The sequence below is a fragment of the Arachis stenosperma genome, chromosome 3 (assembly GCF_014773155.1).
Source record: "Arachis stenosperma cultivar V10309 chromosome 3, arast.V10309.gnm1.PFL2, whole genome shotgun sequence".
NCBI classification, from domain to species: domain Eukaryota; kingdom Viridiplantae; phylum Streptophyta; class Magnoliopsida; order Fabales; family Fabaceae; genus Arachis; species Arachis stenosperma.
Genome location: NC_080379.1, coordinates 72,428,479 through 72,448,301, shown reverse-complemented (window position 1 = coordinate 72,448,301; position 19,823 = coordinate 72,428,479). Strand labels below are relative to the sequence as shown.

The 19,823-nt window shown below is 43.6% G+C and overlaps 1 non-coding gene across 1 annotated transcript; it reads right to left on the bottom strand.

Moving 5' to 3' along the window:
• Positions 1 to 1,571: 1,571 nt before the first annotated feature.
• LOC130972433 (small nucleolar RNA R71) lies at positions 1,572 to 1,677 on the bottom strand. Its single transcript, XR_009083601.1, has one exon. It is a non-coding gene; the product is annotated as a small nucleolar RNA R71 (small nucleolar RNA).
• Positions 1,678 to 19,823: the final 18,146 nt, after the last annotated feature.

Sequence of the window (19,823 nt, the reverse complement as noted above, 5' to 3'; positions counted from 1 at the left end):
CTCCTTTGATCCTCTTGGTGCTCGGACAAATCTCTCAAGAAAGCTCAAAAGAAGTTCAAAAATTCAGAATGAAAGCCAAAATTGAAAAGCTCAAAAGTAAAGGTAGCTAAAAGTCCTAATTACATCAAACTAAGTCCTATTTATACACTTTCTATTCTTGGATGATGGGATTTGGATGGGCTTTTGGATTGGTGAAGAAATGAATTCAAATCAATTTTTAATTTGAATTTTGGCCCAAAAACCACTCCCAGGAGGCTGCCCTGCCCTTGTGGAGGGCAGGGCAGAAAATTGATGCTTGGTGCTTGGAGTTGGTGCGGCCATGTGCGATTCAGGTGCGAGTTGGTGCGTGTCTGGCATGAGCTTGGTGCGCCAGAGGCTGCCCTGCCCGCGCCAAGGGCAGGGCGGGAAAGCTGCTGCGCCAGAACGTGATGCGTGCTTGCGCTTGGTGCTGCCAGAATTGAGAAGCGCGCGTGCGCGTGCTGCACGTTGATGCGTGGGACGGCCAGATTTGAGGAGCGCGCGTGCGCGCGAAGCACGTTGACGCGTGGATGCTCCCTGCCCGCGCCAAGGGCAGGGCAGGAATGGTTTGGTGCGCCAGGAAGCAGAGTTGGTGCGCCAAGGTCTTGTGTGTGATGCGCCAATTTCAAATGCTGCCCTGCCCGCGCCAAGGGCAGGGCAAGGTTCCCAATCTCATGGCCCGTGTTCGAATCTGGTGGCTTGCAAACACGCTACTTTTTCTTTTGATTTCTTGGCACGCTATTTGGTCTCAAGGCTTGGCTTCCTCATGGTTCTTGGTTCGAACCTTGTGGCTTGCATGGGAGCTATTTTTCCTTGAATTTCTTTCTCATGGAGCCCGATCCTGCTCTCCACAAGGGCAGGGCAGAGTTTGCTTCTCTTGGCTCCAAGGCACCATTTTGTGCTCTGCCCTTAGAGTGGGCAGGGCAGGGTTGCCTTTGCTTGCTTGGTCACTTGATGCTGCCCTCCTAGAGGGCATTCTGCCCTTGTGGAGGGCAAGGTTGCTTCCCCATTATAATGCGGCACGCCTCCTCTTGATTCGGCCACGCTTTTCTTTCTTTGGCTACACTTTTTATGCCACGCTTTCCATTTTCTTTTCTTTTCTTCACCTAAAATAAACCAAACAACCACTCAAAGCATCACTAAATTCAAGAGGCTTATAAATCAATTAAAATGCAATTAAAGTTAGCTTAAACCTCATGATTTATCATTAATTTCATGGTGGTTGCTTGATTTAGAGAAGTTGTGCATTTTCACTCCAAATCACTAACTTAGGATGCAAGAAAGTGCATAAATGCTAACAAAACAAGTGAAATTAGCTTGAAAAATGGGTATATGATGACTTGTCATCACATCTCACTATATTCTTGAGGATATGCGACACTGTAAAGTCCAATGGTGTACACCCTAACGGCTACAAACTACTTTTGTTCCCTTTTTCTCTCAGAGATAAGGCAGCAAAGTGGTTAGAAACATTTCCCAAGGAGAGCTTGACCACTTAGGATGAAGTTGTGAACAAATTTCTAGCAAGATTTTATCCTCCACAGAGAGTCAATAGATTGAGAACTGAGGTGCATACCTTCAGACAGCAAGATGGTGAAACACTTTATGAGGCCTGGGAGAGGTTCAAAGACTTAACAAGGAAATGCCCTCCGGATATGTTCAACGAATGGGTTCAACTACACATCTTCTATGAAGGGCTATCATATGAAGCAAAGAAAGCTATGGATCACTCTTCAGGGGGTTCACTCAACAAGAAGAAAACCATCGAGGAAGCCATAGATGTTATTAAGACTATAGCTGAAAATGAGTACTTCTATGTTTTATAAAAAGCTCAAAAGAAAGGAGTGCTAGAACTTAACTCTATGGATGCTTTGTTGGCACAAAACAAGATGATCGCAGCACAATTAGTAGCCCTAACAAAGAAGGTGGAAGAAAGCCAAGTCTCAGCTGTCCAAGCCCAAGCGCCACCACAAGAAGGAGATGCACCAGAAGCTGAATGTGAATGGAAGCAGGCAAACTATGTGAACAATCCCTCTAGACCACCATATGACCCAAATTCTAAGACATATAACCCAGGTTGGAAGAACTACCCAAATTTTGGGTGGGGGAAACCAACAAGACCATAAACCATACCACGCTAACCATCACAACAACCACAACCCCAACCACCAATCAAGCAACAACAGACCCTATCACAACTCACAAAATACATCATATCACTTGACCTAGCAAACACACAATAACCACCACCAAGATACATCCACCTCCACCATGCAACCATGTGAAACCAGCAGCAGTTTCTCAAAGTTGGAAGCTGCCATAGCACAATTGTCAGCACAACTTACTGGAACTATCTCTACTATTCTGGAGAGACAACTACAGACTGAAAGAAAGATAGATGCAAACCAAGAAGAGTTCAGATCAAACATAAAGAATCAAGGGGCAGTAATTTCAAAATTGGAAGCACAAGTAGGAAGCTTGTCTAAACAAATACCAATGCCTACACATATATTTCCCAGTGATACCATGGCCAACCCAGGAGGGAAATATAAGGCCATCATACTAAGAAGTGGAAGAGTTGTAGAAGAAGCAACCCCAAGTCAAAGTAACCAAGAAGAAGAAGTTGCAAAGGAACCTGAAACCAAGAAAGAAGAAGAGACCATTGCACCATCCTCACCAAAGCAAGTCCTGAAGCCTTATGTGCCAAAGGCACCCTATCCACAAAGACTGAGGAAGGATGGAAAAGACAGTCAGTTCTCTAGATTCCTAGAAATCTTCAAGAAGCTCCAGATCAACATACCTTTTGCTGAGGCATTAGAACAAATGCCACTTTATGCGAAGTTTTTAAAGGAGCTCATGACAAGGAAGAGGAATTGGGAAGAGAAGGAGACTGTAGTGCTCATTGAGGATTGTAGTGCCATAATACAAAAGAAGCTTTCCCAGAAACTGAAAGATCTTGGGAGCTTCCAAATCCCCTATATCATTGGGGATATGAACATTGAGAAGGCACTATGTGATCTAGAGGCAGCATCAACCTCATGTCCTTGGCCATGATGAAGAGGATGAGAATAGAAGATGCCAAGCCAACAAGAATGGCACTTCAATTGGCTGACAAAACATTTAAATTTCCCCATGGTGTGGTGGAAGATTTGTTGGTAAAAGTGGGATAGTTCATCTTTCCAGCTGACTTCCTTGTGCTTGACATGGAGGAAGAAGCCAAGACATCAATCATCTTAGGAAGGCCATTCCTAGCTACAGTTGGAGCTATAATTGATGTTCAAAAAGGGGAGCTAGTCTTGAGATTGCATAAGGAGAAGATGATCTTCAATGTCTTCAAGGCAATGTGCTACCCCAAGGAATCCATTGAAGAATGCATGATGGTGGACACAATTGAAAATCTAGTTCATGGAGTCCTAGAGGAAGAACAATGTGAAGAAATCAAAGAGCAAGATCAACAAACCTCCTGTGGTGAGCTACCACTAGAGACTATGAAAGAACCAATCATGCTGGACAAGACAAGTAAAATGGAAGTGGAGGCACCAAAGTTGGAGTTGAAAACTCTGCCTTCAAACTTGAAGTATGCTTACTTGGGTGACAACAACACATACCCAGTAATCATGAATTCAAGTTTGAATGAACAACAAGAAGAGGAACTAATCCAAGTGCTGAAGCAACACAAATATGCTATTGGATGGGCACTTGCAGACTTAAAGGGGATTAGCCCTTCAATGTGCATGCACAAAATCTTACTTGAAGAAGGTGCAAAGCCCTCAAGACAGCAGCAGAGAAGGCTGAATCCAACAATGAATGAAGTGGTGCAAAAGAAGGTGCTAAAGTTGTGGCAAGCAGGGGTGATCTACCTAATATCAGACAGCCCTTGGTTAAGCCCTGTGCATGTAGTCCCCAAGAAAAGAGGGATCACTGTTGTGCCAAATGAGAAGAATGAATTGATACTAACAAGAACAGTGACTGGCTGGCGCATGTGCATCGATTATAGAAAGCTCAATGACGCCACGAGGATTAGATGCTAGAAAGACTTGCAAGACATGAGTACTACTGCTTCTTGGACGGTTATTCTAGCTACAATCAAATTGTAGTAAACCCCAAGGACTAAGAGAAGACTTCCTTTACTTGTCCTTATGGTGTTTTTGCTTATAGAAGGATGCCCTTTGGATTGTGCAATGCACTTGCAACATTCCAAAGGTTCATGCTCTCCATATTTTCAAATATGATTGAAAGGTCCATTGAAGTGTTTATGGACGAATTTTCTGTATTTGGTGATTCATATTCTAAATGCTTACACCACCTGGCCTTGGTGCTAAAGAGATGCTAAGAAACCAACCTTGTTTTGAACTGGGAGAAGTGCCACTTTATGGTCATAGAAGGAGTGGTTCTTGGCCATAAGATCTCAAAAAGAGGTATAGAGGTGGACAAGGTTAAGGTGGAGGTGATTGAAAAGTTACCCCCACCTTGCAATATTAAGGCAGTTAGAAGCTTTTTAGGGCGTGCTGGTTTTTACAGAAGATTTATCAAAGATTTCTCAAAAATTGCTAAACCCTTAAGCAATCTACTTGCTTCTGATACCCCTTTCATATTTGATCAAGAATGTATGATGGCTTTTGAGAATTTGAAAAAGAAGCTTTCCTCAGCCTCTATTATTACCCCACCTGATTGAAATTTGCCCTTTTAACTAATGTGTGATGCATCAGACTTTGCAATTGGGGCAGCGTTGGGACAGAGGAAAGATAACTTGGTGCATGTTATATACTATGCCAGAAAAGTCCTTAACAAAAATAAAAAGAATTACACCACCATTGAAAAGGAATTGTTGGTAATAATATTTGCATTTGATAAGTTTAAATCATATCTCATTGGTTCTAAAGTCATTGTTTTCACTGACCATGCAGCTCTTAAGGATCTAGTGACCAAGCAAGAATCTAAGCCTAGGTTGATAAGGTGGATCTTGTTACTTCAAGAGTTCAACATAGAAATAAAAGATAGAAGTGGGCAGAGAACAAAGTGGCTGATCACCTATCAAGAATCCCACACGAAGAGGATGAGGCACAACAATTTGAAATGAATGAAAGCTTTCCTGATGAGCAGTTGATGATGATTTAATAAAGTCCTTAGTTTGCTGATATAGCCAACTTTAACAAGTACATGAGGAGGAAGCTACTCAATGATGCTAAACACTACATCTGGGATGAGCCCTACCTGTTTAAAAAGGGTGTTGTTGAAATCTTGAGAAGGTGTATTTCACAAGAGGAAGGGCAAGAAGTGTTGTGGCAATGCCATGGATCCGCATATGGAGGCCATTTTAGTGGAGAAAGAACAGCAGCAAAGGTACTCCAATGTGGATTCTTTTAGTCAACAATATTCAAAGATGCAAAGGAATTAGTGTCAAGGTACAATGAGTGCTAATGAGCGGATAATTTATACGCTTTTTGGCATTGTTTTTAGTGTGTTTTGAGTATATTTTAGTTAGTTTTTATTGCATTTTTATTGGTTTTTAGTTAAAATTCAATTTTTTGGGCTTTACTATGAGTTTCTGTGTTTTTCTTTGATTTCAGGTATTTTTTGGCTGAAATTGAGGGACCTGAGCAAAAATCTGATTTAGAGGCTGAAAAGGACTGCAGATGCTGTTGGATTCTGACCTCCCTGCACTCGAAGTTGATTTTCTAGAGCTACAGAAGCCCAATTGACTCACTCTTAACGGCGTTAGAAAGTAGACATCCTGGGCTTTCCATCAATGTATAATAGTCCATACTTTGCCCGAGATTTGATGGCCCAAACCGGTGTTGCAAATCAACTTCAGAATTCCCGGCGTTTAACGCCGGAACTGGCACAAAAATTGGAGTTAAACGCCCAAACTGGCATAAAAGCTGGCGTTTAACTCCAAAAAAAGTCTCTACACATGGAAGCTTCAATGCTCAGCCCAAGCACACACCAAGTGGACCCCAAAAGTGGATTTTTACGTCATTTACTCATTTCTGTATACCCTAGGTTACTAGTTCACTATTAATAGGATCTTTTGACATTGTATCTGGACCTCATGACACATTACACGTTTCTCATTGTATCTTCTACGGCATGAGTCTCTAAACCCCATGGTTGGGGGTGAGGAGCTCTGCTGTGTCTTGATGGATTAATGCAATTACTACTGTTTTTCATTCAATCATGCTTGCTTCTATTCTAAGATATCACTTGTTCCTAAACCTGATGAATGTGATGATCCGTGACACTCATCATCATTTTCACCTATGAACGTGTGCCTGACAACCACCTCCGTTCTACCTTAGATTGAGTAGATATCTCTTGGATTCCTTAATCAGAATCTTCGTGGTATAAGCTAGAATTGATGGCGGCATTCAAGAGAATCCGGAAGGTGTAAACCTTGTCTGTGGTATTCTGAGTAGGATTCAAGGATTGAATGACTGTGACGAGCTTCAAACTCCTGAAGGCTGGGCGTTAATGACAGATGCAAAAGAATCACTGGATTCTATTCTGACCTGATTGAGAACCGACAGATGAATAGCCGTGTTGTGACAGAGCGCGTTGAACATTTTCACTGAGAGGATGGGAGGTAGCCATTGACAACGGTGAAACCCTACATACAGCTTGCCATGGAAGGAGTCTTGCGTGCCTGAAGAAGAAGACAGTAGGAAAGCAGAGATTCAGAAGATAGAGCATCTCCAAAACCTCAACCTGTTTTCCATTACTGCAAAACAAGTACTTATTTCATGTTCTTTTACTTTTTACAATCAACCCTGATAATTATTGATATCCTGACTAAGAGTTACAAGATAACTATAGCTTGCTTCAAGCCGACAATCTCCGTGGGATCGACCTTTACTCACGTAAGGTATTACTTGGACGACCAAGTGCACTTGCTGGTTAGTTGTGCGGGATTGCAAAAGTGTGATTGCAATTTCGTGCACCAAGTTTTTGGCGCCGTTGCCGGGAATTGTTCGAGTTTGGACAACTGACGGTTCATCTTGTTGCTTAGATTAGGACTGTTTTATTTTTGTTAGTTTAGAGTCTTTTATTTGAGTTTAGTTTTATATTCTAAGTTTGGTGTCAATTGCATGCTTTTGTTTTCTTTTATTTTTTTCGAAATTGCATGTCCTTAGTCCTTTCTTGATCCTTAAAAATTTTAAGTTTGGTGTCATTTTGTTGTTTTCTCTTTCCTCATTTCAAAAATTAAATCTTTTTCAAAATAATTTTCAATCAAAATCTTTTTTAATTAACTAATTGATTTAGTTTTCAATTTGTTTTAATCTTATTTTTTTTAGTTTTCGAAATTTTATTTTAAATTTTTCTGTCATTTTTTTAAAAAAATAAAATAAAATATTACTTTACTTGTGAATCCATATCATATTCCCTTTCTCCATCATGGACCTAAGTGGAATTGAGCAGTTCAGAAGGACTCTGGGGTCATATGCTAACCCCATTACAGCTGCATATGGGAGTAGCATCTGTATACCTCCCATTAAAACAAGCAGCTTTGAGCTAAATCCTCAACTCATTATCATGGTGCAGCAAAATTGCCAGTATTCCGGTCTTCAACAGGAAGAACCTACTGAGTTTCTGGCACAATTCTTACAAACTACTGACACAGTACATGATAAAGAGGTAGATCAGGATGTCTACAGATTATTACTGTTTCTATTTGCTGTAAAAGATCAAGCTAAGAGGTGGTTGAATAACTAACGATTGGATTTTTGACGGTTTAGAATTCACAAATGAATTCTCGTTGCAAGTATAATTTCTAAACCAATCGCTAATCCTTTCATACAAAAAGTTGTTTGTCACTAAAACAAACCCCTAAAATTTATAAACCGAAGTATTCAAACCTCGGGTCGTTCTCCCTAGGATTTACAATAAAGTGTCTTGTTATTGGTTGTGAGTTATTTTGGGGTTTTAGATGAGAAACATGAATAGTAAATGGTAAGAAAACTTTATTAACAAAATGGTCTTGGCAAGATTTGGTTGTCAAGGGTCTTCATCATTATCACTAGCCACAAGTATGGTAGTTGCAAGGATTAATCCCACTTAGTCATCCTTAAATCAATTAACAAAGAAAAGTCAAGTGAGTTATATCAATCCTAGTCCATAAGTCCTAGCTTTCCACTAATTGGATTAATGAAGGCTAGAGTTAATGGCTATCAACTAGCAATTAATTGGACACTAGTGACTCAAGAAATCCTAAGTTACCTTATCAAGCCAAGAACATAAAATCCTACTCTAACATCCTCTCAAGCATTTCATCAAACACTTGGAGGGTAATGAAAGAAAGCATTTTTATTTGTAAGAATAAAAGGAATCAACAACCAACAATTACAAAGCATTAACAAAACAACAATCAACAACATCACAATCACATGAATTATCTCAAATTGCATTATTAAATGAAAACAAAAGAACAACAATATCTCAATTATAAAACTGTTCATACCCTGACCGAGCTCCTCCAGCTCGGCAAAATCATGAAAGGTCCGACCTCATCTTAAGGCTCACGCCTAAAGGTCGGACCTCGGACGATGATGCAAGGAAGGCCCATCAGAAGGAACACAGCCCAAAATCTAAAGGCCGAAAAGGCCTAGAAGAGGCGGTTCCACAAAGATAGAGATAAAACTCCCAAAAGATAAGATAAGATAAGAATATCTTATCCAGGGAAGATCACGGCCAACTACTATAAATACACTGGAGCACCCAGGTATGAGAGACATTCTACATTCTACACATATCTGCTTGGACCCATGCTAACTTAAGCATCGGAGTGTCATTGCAGGTACAACCACCCGCCGCTCAGCGCATCAAGCTCGGGTCACGGAACCCCCACCTCGGGTCTTGCCAGACGACCGAGCTCCACGTTTCAGGTAACCCCCGGAACATTGGCGCCGTTGCCGGGGACCTGGAAGTCATCCCTTTACCATGGCGGACGACCCTCTCAACAATGACCACGCTGCTTCAGAACAAGAGGAGGAAGTTGACACCGGAGAACGACCGGACAGCCCTCTATCACCACGCACTCCAGGAGGAAACAAACAGAATCGCCCAAAGACATCACTCCCAAACAAAGATTCACAAAATCCCGAAAGAGAAAAGAGCTCGGAAATTCTAGAAGCAGTCCGGGCACAACAAAACCGACTGAAACAACTCGAAGAGGACATAAAGAAGCAAAAAGAAACTGAACAAGATCTGAGAAGGGAGGCTCGCAAGCGCAGAGAATTAGAAGAAAAACTGCGGAAAATAGAGGCCAACCTGAAAGATCGGACAGAACGCGACACCACCCCCGAAGGCAATCATGATCCCTTCACAAAAGAGATCATGAAGGAGAAGGTACCGCGAAACTTCAAACCACCCGATATGGATCTCTACGACGGCACCACCGATCCAAGTCACCACCTCAGCAACTTCAGAAGCAGAATGTACCTAGTCGACGCCTCCGACGCGATTCGGTGCAAAGCCTTCCCCACCACTCTCACCAAGTCAGCTATGAAGTGGTTCGACAAACTGCCACCAAGATCAATCACCAGCTTCGAAGACCTAACCAAAAAATTCCTAACAAGGTTCTCCATTCAAAAGGACAAGGCAAAACATGCCCCCAGTCTACTCGGGATCAAACAAGGTAACCAAGAAACTCTCCGAGAATACATGGAGCGATTCAACAAAGCCTGCCTGGACATACAACACTTGCCCACTGAAGCGGCCATCATGGGACTAGCAAACGGCCTAAAAGAGGGACCGTTTAGCCAATCCCTATCCAAACGATACCCGACCTCCCTATACGAGGTACAGGAGCGGGCAGAAAAATATATCAATATGGAGGAAACCTCCCAGCTAAGAGACTCTTCTAGGAAGGAATCAACCTACCCATTCCGAGATCGAGATCGGGAACAGAAGAAGAAAGAAGAACCCAACTCGGACAAGCCACGGAAGTACCACAACTACACCCCCCTCCGAGTCTCCCTGGTAGACATCTACAGAGAAGTATGCCACACCGAAAGGATCCCACCACCCCGACCTCTAAAACACAAGAGAGCGGGGAGAGATCGGTCCGAATACTGTGAATATCACAAGCTCTACGGTCATTCTACCAACGACTGCCACGACCTAAAGAATGTTATAGAAAAGCTAGCCAGAGAAGGAAAGCTCGACAGATACATAGCAGAGAAAGGAGAAGAGACCAGGAAGAGAAGACGGGGAGACAATGAAGGTCGGGCCGAACAAGTCCCGCGAACCCCTGAAAGACACGTTCACATGATAAATGGAGGTTTTGCAGGCGGAGGAACATCCAGATCCTCGCGAAAAAGACACCTCAAAGAAGTCTATCATGTCCGAGAAGACAGTCCCCTGCCCGAGTTACCCACTATCTCATTTACCCGAGAAGATGCTCAAGGGATAATACCCGGGCACGACGATCCAATGGTGATCACCGTTATTCTAGCAAACGCCAACTTACATCGAACCCTGATTGACCAGGGAAGCTCAGCAGATATCCTGTTCAAAGCGGCCTTCGACAAGCTCGGACTTGAAGAAAAAGAGCTAAAAGCCTATCCCACCGACCTATTTGGGCTAGGGGACACCCCGATCCATCCCTTAGGATACATCTCGCTACACACTACCTTTGGAAGAGGCGAGCAATCTAAAACATTAAGCATCGACTACATTGTAGTCGACGTCACTTCAGCATACAATGCCCTCATTGGGCGACCAACCTTAAACAGACTGGCAGCTATAGTCTCGACCCCACACCTCTGTATGAAGTTCCCTACCGCAAAGGGAATCGCTACTCTAAAAGGCGACCAAAAACTAGCGCGGCGATGCTACAACGAAAGCCTGAGCCTGAAAGGGAAAGAGGTCAACACGATAGAACTCGGACGAGTTCAGTCCCGCGAAGATCTTCGACCACAACCAGAGGGAGAAACCGAAAAAGTCCAGATCGGGAACACACCTGAAAAAATAACAAACATAGGGGCAAATCTCGAGGCAGGCCTAAAAGAGGAACTCATAAACCTCTTAAGGGAGAATTCTGACCTCTTCGCCTGGAAAGCCTCCGACATGCCAGGCATAAGCCCCGATCTGATGTGCCATAAGCTATCAGTGTACCCGGGATCCCGACCTGTCCAACAAAGACGCAGGAAGCTCGGGCCCGAACGCATGCAAGCAATAGAAGAACAAGTACAAGCACTACTAGATGCAGGGTTCATTAGGGAAGTAAAATACCCCCTATGGCTCGCAAACGTGGTCCTGGTAAAAAAGCCCAATGGAAAATGGAGGATGTGCGTCGACTACACGGATCTCAACAAAGCCTGCCCCAAAGATCCATATCCGCTACCAAACATCGACGCCTTAGTAGACGCAGCCTCAGGCTATAGATATCTCTCCTTCATGGACGCATACTCGGGATACAACCAAATCCCGATGTATGGACCTGACCAAGAAAAGACCTCGTTCATAACCCCAAGGGCAAACTATTGCTACGTAGTAATGCCCTTCGGGCTGAAGAACGCAGGGGCAACCTACCAGAGGCTAATGAACAAAGTGTTCTCAGAGCACATCGGACTACAACTGGAGGTGTACGTCGACGACATGCTGGTAAAGACACAAGAAGACAGAAACTTGCTGACCGACCTCACCAGTGTCTTCGGCACCCTCAGAAAACACAACATGAGACTTAACCCGACGAAGTGCACCTTCGCCGCAGAAGCCGGAAAGTTCTTAGGCTTCATGCTAACTCAAAGGGGCATCGAAGCAAACCCGGACAAATGCCAAGCAATACTCAATATGAAGAGCCCGACGTGTGTCAAAGAAGTACAACAACTGAATGGAAGGCTGGCCGCCCTATCAAGATTCTTGGCAGGATCAGCAATAAAATCACTACCTCTCTACTCACTCCTAAAGAAAGGGAAACCCTTCTCGTGGACCCCGGAGTGCGAAAAAGCCTTTCAAGAATTCAAGGAATTCCTCGGGCAGCCACCAGTCCTAACCCGACCTTTAAAAGGGGAAGAGCTCGTACTATACCTCTCGGTCGGACATCGAGCAATCGCTTCAGCATTAATACGAGAAAATGACCAAGGACAACACCCCATATACTTTGTAAGCAAGGCACTACAAGGGGCCGAATTAAACTATCAGAAAATAGAAAAATTCGCCTACGCCCTAGTGTTCACAGCTCGGAGGCTCCGTCCCTACTTTCAAGCCCACACCATCAAAGTCCGGACAAACCAACCCATGAGACACATCCTACAAAAAACAGACCTGGCAGGACGAATCCTACAATGGGCGGTGGAACTGTCCGAGTTCGATCTCCACTATGAAGCCCGGACTGCCATAAAATCTCAGTATCTAGCCGACTTCATCGCAGAATACACTAAGACCCCTGGAACCCCACTCTCGTGGAACCTGTATGTCGATGGGTCCTCAAACAAAACAGGAAGCGGAGCCGGTGTTATACTCGAAAGTGACCAAGGAACGCGGATAGAACTATCCCTAAAATTCGAGTTCCAGGCTTCGAACAACCAAGCCGAATACGAGGCCCTACTAGCAGGTCTAAAGCTAGCCGAAGAGGTCGGAGCCCAGAGAATCACGATCTTCAGCGACTCCCAGGTCATCACATCACAAGTAAATGGAGGTTACCAGGCCAAAGACCCAACTATGAAAAAATACCTGGACCAAACACAGGCACAATTACGCCACTTTCCAGAAATACAAATACAGCACATACCTCGGGAACAAAATGCCCGGGCAGACGCCCTCTCAAAGCTTGCCAGCACCAAGCCCGGAGGCAACAACAGAAGTCTCCTCCAGGAAACCTTACGATCTCCCTCCGTGCTAAGAGAGGAAGAAACGCTAAATATATCCGACCAACAGCAAGGATGGATGACCCCCATACTCAGCTACCTGAAGTCGGGAACTCTCCCCGCCGAAAGAAAGGAAGCTAAAAGACTCACGAAAGACGCCCAGAATTATACACTAATTCACGACGTATTATACAGAAGAGGATTCGCAAACCCCCTCCTTAGGTGCGTCCCGACCTCAGAAACAAAGAGCGTCCTCGAAGAAGTCCACGGAGGCATGTGTGGGAACCACCTCGGAGCTCGGGCATTATCCAAAAAAGTAATCCGAGCCGGGTTCTACTGGCCAACTTTGCAAAAAGACGCCACGGAGTTTGTGAAAATATGCCCCCCCTGCCAAAAACACGCCAATTTTCACAAGGCACCACCCGAAGACCTTATCAGCATCACCGCACCATGGCCCTTCGCAAAATGGGGACTTGATCTACTCGGCCCGTTCCCCCAAGGACCGGGGCAAGTCAAATACCTCATAGTAGGGGTCGACTACTTCACAAAGTGGATCGAAGCTGAACCTTTAGCCACCATTACGGCTCAGAAAAGTCGCAAATTCCTATACAAAAACATTGTCACAAGGTTCGGAGTCCCCTACTCCATCACAACAGACAATGGAACACAGTTCACGGACACAAGTTTTCAGAACTTGGTGGCCGAACTAAAAATCAAACAACAATTCACCTCAGTCGAGCACCCGCAAGCCAATGGACAAGCAGAAGCTGCAAATAAAGTCATCTTGGCCGGGTTAAAACGGAGACTCCAAGAAGCCAAAGGGGCATGGGCCGAAGAGCTCCCCCAGGTGCTATGGGCATATCGGACAACTCCACACTCTACAACGGGAGAATCGCCATTCCGACTATCTTACGGGATGGAAGCAATGATTCCTATCGAAATAGAGGAAGGGTCACCCAGAGTCATCTTCTACAGCGAAGAAGGTAACCCGCAGGCACAAAGGGAAGAACTCGACCTCCTCCCCGAGGTCCGAGAAAGAGCCCGGATCCGAGAAGAAGCCTTAAAGCGGCGAACGGCCCTCAGATACAATCAGAAAGTAATAAAGCGAAGCTTTTCCATTCACGACCTGATTCTAATCCGAAATGACATCGGAATACAAAAGTCGGGAGAAGGAAAGCTAGCTGCAAATTGGAAAGGACCCTACAAGGTAACAGAAGTCTTAGGGACAGGCTATTACAAAGTATCCGACCTAGAGGGCAATGAGCTGCCCAGGGCCTGGCACGCCTGTAACCTAAGACGGTACTACAGCTAGAAAAATTTAACCCTAGGTGTACTCTTTTTCCCTACAAGGGTTTTTTAATGAGACACCCGGTTAAAGTAAGACACCCGAACTAGTCAAGGGTAAACACTCTGTAAATATTCTTTTTTTTTTTTAATACTAATCAAATTTCTCTATTTTCTTTTCTTCTTCCTCATGAGGAAACAAAATCCTAGAAAGTACCCCGCCAAGGCGCATTAATTTATGCTCGGCAAAACGCAAAAAATCATTTGCCAAGAGACCACACAAGGTCGGCAAAGATAAAGCGACGAGGTTCAAATTAATGTGAGAAGTTATAAAGTAACTCTGAAAAGGCTCAAAAACCCAAATAAAAAGAGATTACAAAAATAACTTAAAGGGCCGACCGACAACAAGGTCGGACCCAACAAAGGAGGTACTCGAAACGTCCGAGGTCCGAGGAAAAAGCCCGGATCAAAAGGAAGAAGCCTTAAAACGGCGAAAACAAGGATTTCGAAAACGCTTACTAAAAAGTTGCTTTACAAAAACAACTAAAAAGTACAAGCGAAAGAACGAAATCGAAGGAAGTTTCGAAAACGCTTACTAAAAAGTTGCTTTACAAAAAACAACTAAAAAGTACAAGCGAAAGAACGAAATCGAAGGAAGTTTCGAAAACGCTTATTAAAAAGTTGCTTTACAAAAACAACTAAAAAGTACAAGCGAAAGAACGAAATCGAAGGAAGTTTCGAAAACGCTTACTAAAAAGTTGCTTTACAAAAACAACTAAAAAGTACAAAGCGAAAGAACGAAACCAAAGGCAAAAGTTCCCAAGCGCTAGCTAAAAAGTTGTTATCCAAAAACAACTAAAAAGCATAAAAGCGAAACAAAAAGCCAAAACGCGAACAAAAACACCGCATAAATAAGCTAAAAAGTTACTACAAGTAGCTAATAAGCAAAAAGGTGTCCAAAGCGTTCACAGAAACCATCCAAAAACAAAAGAGCCCACAGGTCGGGCAAAACACCAAAAATAAAAGATTACAGAGGATCAAGGCCCTTTCCGGACTCCACATCAACAACAGGCTGCGGAGGAAACATAGATATCGGGACTGCATCGACGGCAACGTCATCCCGGTTTGAAACCTCCACGCCAGATCCATTCCCGACCAAAGGTGAAGTCGGGTTCTCAACTGGAACACTGGGATCGGACATCGGAACCTCATCCTCGGTAGGAGCAGGAACAATCTTTCCCTCCACAACAACGTTATCCGTACTGAGTAAGCTCAGATCCAGGTCGGGTGCAAGAACCCGGACCTGATCCCTCAAATTCACAAACATAGCATCCATACCCTTGGCCACATGACCTTCCAGCTCGTAAAAATCATCCCGAGCAGATTGCAACTTCTCCTTTGTCTCCACAAGCTCGGCATACAGCTTAGTATAATTCTCTGTAGCCGCCTTCGCCATCTCCTCAGATGTCTTCGCTGACGCCACAGCCGCGGTAGCTTTAGCTTTCTCTTTCTCCAAAGACGCCTCCAGCTCAGTAATCCTGGCAGCCTTCAGTTGACTAATCCTCTCAAACTCAGACTGAGCCTTCTCAAGTCGGGAGCTGGTCGCACCAATAGGAGATTTCTTGAACTCCCGGGCAATAGCGGCATGAAGACTAGCCATCCGGACACAGCTCCGCGCCATATACTGAAAATGATGCTCCATAGACACATCATCAGTAGAAATAAAGGTCTGAGGGAGAATATGCTGCTCAACCCAACCAAGAGCATCAAAATCCTTATCATTGAAACCGGCAGGCTCTTGAGAGGTCCTCTGCTTCTTGGGAGGAGGACCCGAGAACGGAGGAGGAGAAGAGGTAGCAGGCCCAGAGGTCGGAGGATCCTGACTTATAGCTCGGAATTGGGGAGTCGGAATAGTCTTCGACCGAGTCTGAACACCCACAGTAGTCTTCTGCGGAGAAGATCGGGCGGAAGCCTCCCCGGCCTCGATATTCCGAGCAACCACAGACTTCTTCGTCCGGCGAAGGAACTTCATAGAATCCGCCTGAGAAGACATCTCTGCAAGAAATAAAAAAGAAAAAAAAAGGATTACCACAACAGAAATTCCACCAAAAACAAGCAAAACCAAAAAACTAAAAAGATGAATCTCGGAAGAGGTCGGGAACTACCTAACTCGGAACGGAGAAGGCTTGGATCTCCCAACATTTTCTTCGTGTCCAAGTGAGGTGCCCGACCCCATAAACTGCTCACCACACCCACAAAAGCCTGCTCCACCTCATCTAGACTCTCAAAGGTATACTTAGCAGACACTATATTCTCCTGCCAACAAAGAGGAAAAGAAGGCTCCCCACTCTCATCTAGAAAGAAAGGTCGGACGTCTCCAGCAGCCCGGACCTTGAAATAAAAGTTCTTAAAATCGTGAAAAGACTCATCATACAGGGTAAAAAACTTCCTCCCCTGGTTGGCCCTAAAGGAGACCCAAGATACCTTCCCTCCACCCGAACCCGGCTTCGTCAACACAAACAAATAGGAAAAAAGGGAAATAGAGGGAGAGACACCCAGAAACTGACACAAAAGTTGAAACAGCTTTAAAAATGCCCAAGAATTTGGATGGAGCTGCGTAGGGGCAAGATTACAAGACCACAACACCTCGGACTCCAGGTCGGTAAAAGGAAGTCGGACACTCAGCTTAGAGAAAAAACAATCATAAGCGTAAAAGAAGAGCTTCTCGGAACTATCTAAGGGCGGGAAGCAAACTCTCTCCTCGGAATCCGGGGCTACTAATTCATAATCCTCTCAGACTCTCTATCTTCACATATGCTACATTGCCTACGAAACCTAGCTAAATACTCAGAATCTACCACAGAAGGGACTTTTAGAGGAACAGGATCTACCCAACCAAGACCACTCGGAATCTTGGTCGACATCGCTTGAAGAACCTTTCGAGACATAAAAATCTTGCCTACAAAGAAAAATACAAACAGCAAGCAAAAATCATAAAGCAGATGGCGAAAACCCATTCAGCAAAACAAGAAACAAAGATCTTTTAGAAAGAAAATGCAGCAACCCGAAACGAAATACCAGAGAAAAGAGCCCCCCCCCATACAAACAAACAAAGTGATGGCGGCGCCTCTCTTCGGGGCAACCCAGGCATAGAGAAAAAGAAACAAACAAAGAGCCACACAAAAGAAACAGAAACATATGTGCACAAGAAAAGAGATGGGAACAAACCTGGAAGAAGGAAGCGAGGACGACGAGCTCCAAAGACAAGGAGAACGGAACGGCGGCGCAGAGGAAACCCCGGAAAAGCACGCGGAAAAATTCGGAGAAGAAAAGCAAAGAGAAAAGCGATGCTCGAAAAAGGAAATGGCGAAACTTAAAAAACAAAGAAGGGAACAGAATAAACGAAAGGAAGGGAGCAAATAAATAAAACCGTCACAGAGCCCGAACGGAAATCGAGGAGAAACGGTAAAATGCAATAAATGCAGGAACGGTCATTTTGAATTTTGAAAAGACTACTATACCCGAGCTCGACCTCCCAAAAAAGGACGAACTCGGGCAGGGGCACTGTTCATACCCTGACCGAGCTCCTCCAGCTCGGCAAAATCATGAAAGGTCCGACCTCATCTTAAGGCTCACGCCTAAAGGTCGGACCTCGGACGATGATGCAAGGAAGGCCCATCAGAAGGAACACAGCCCAAAATCTAAAGGCCGAAAAGGCCTAGAAGAGGCGGTTCCACAAAGATAGAGATAAAACTCCCAAAAGATAAGATAAGATAAGAATATCTTATCCAGGGAAGATCACGGCCAACTACTATAAATACACTGGAGCACCCAGGTATGAGAGACATTCTACATTCTACACATATCTGCTTGGACCCATGCTAACTTAAGCATCGGAGTGTCATTACAGGTACAACCACCCGCCGCTCAGCGCATCAAGCTCGGGTCACGGAACCCCCACCTCGGGTCTTGCCAGACGACCGAGCTCCACGTTTCAGGTAACCCCCGGAACAAAAACCTACAAACAAGATAAGAGAAATTACAACAAGAGAAGAGGGATAGAGAGAAGAAACCAAGTGTATCAATCACCAATTGAAGGTAGAAGTAGAAGGGGACTTGAATTAAACCTAGAATTATGAGATCCTAATCTAACCCTAATTCCTAATCCTAGAGAGAAGTGAGAGCTTCTCTCTCTAAAACTAACTCTAACTCCTAAAACTAAGCTAATGATTAAAAGTATCTAAAAGTATGTTAAGTATATTGATTCCCCCTTCAATCCTTGACTTAAATAGCATCAGAAATGAGTTGGATTGGGCCCACAAGGCTTCTAAAATCGCTGGCCACATGTTGCTTTAAGTGAACTAGGTGGCAGCAACGGCGCATGCGCGCCACCATACGTGTAGCAACCATGGTAAATCTTATATCGTTTCGAAGCCCCGGATGTTAGCTTTCTAACCCAACTGGAACCGCATCATTTAGACCTCTGTAGCTCAAGTTATGGTCGTTTAGGTGCGAAGAGGTTGGCTTGACAGCTTTCCGGTTCTTTCATTTCTTCATGAGTTCTCCAACTTTTCATGCTTCTTCTTCATTCCCTTGATCCAATCTTTGCCTCCTAAACCTTAAATCACTTAACAAACATATCAAGGCATCTAATAGAATCAAGGAGAATTAGATTTAGCTATTTTAAGACCTAAAAAGCATGTTTTCACTCTTAAGCACGATTAAAGGAGAAGTTATAAAACCATGCTATTTCATTGAGTAAATGTGGGTAAAAGGTGATAAAATCCCCTAAATTCAATACAAGATAAACCGTCAAATTGGGGTTTGTCAACCTTCCCACACTTAAACCAAGCATGTCCTCATGCTTAAGCCAAGAGAAAGCAAAGGGTATCAACATTTATTCCATGTAAATGAGCTATATGCAACCTAAACTATATGCAACTAAATGCAAAATGGTTTTACCTACTTGGTTAAAAATAAATCAATCCTCCAAGTGCATGTATAAATGGGTAGGGCTAAGGTCATATGACGATTCATGAATCCTACCAATTCAAGTGTGGAAATGAAGTTCAAATAGACTTGCGAAAAGAACGCTCATGAAAGCCGGGAATCAAGGAATTGAGCATCGAACCCTCACCGGAAGTGTTTGCACTCTAGTCGCTCAAGTGTGTAGGGTCAATTCTCTCAATTCTCCCCTAATCATGTTTTCTAAGATTTGTTTTTCTTCTAACAACCAACATATATTTCATGCATGCATACAAGTATCATGAGGTCTTTTCTTTAGGTTGTAATGGGGCTAGGGTCAAGGTAGGATCATATATGGCTAGTGGACTTAGGATTTGAATCTTTGATTAACTTAAACTTTCCCACCTAACCTATATAATGACCTATAAAATTAAGTACTAATCTAACTACCCATTCCTCACTTTTTCACATACTCATGCATTTTCTTTTCATTTCACAACACTTATGCATTGATTCTTATTGAGCTTCACTTTGGGGCATTTTGTCCCCTTTATTGCTCTTCTTTTTTTTCTTTCTTTTTCTATATACATTTTTTTTCTTTTCTTTTCTTTTTTTTTCTTTTTCACTTTTATTTCTTTTTTTTTTCTTTTCATTTTTTTTTTCTTTTTCTTTCAAACTATACACAAGAACATCAATGCATAAGGTCTATACATTTAATCAATACATGAGCATGTACCCAATTCCCAATAC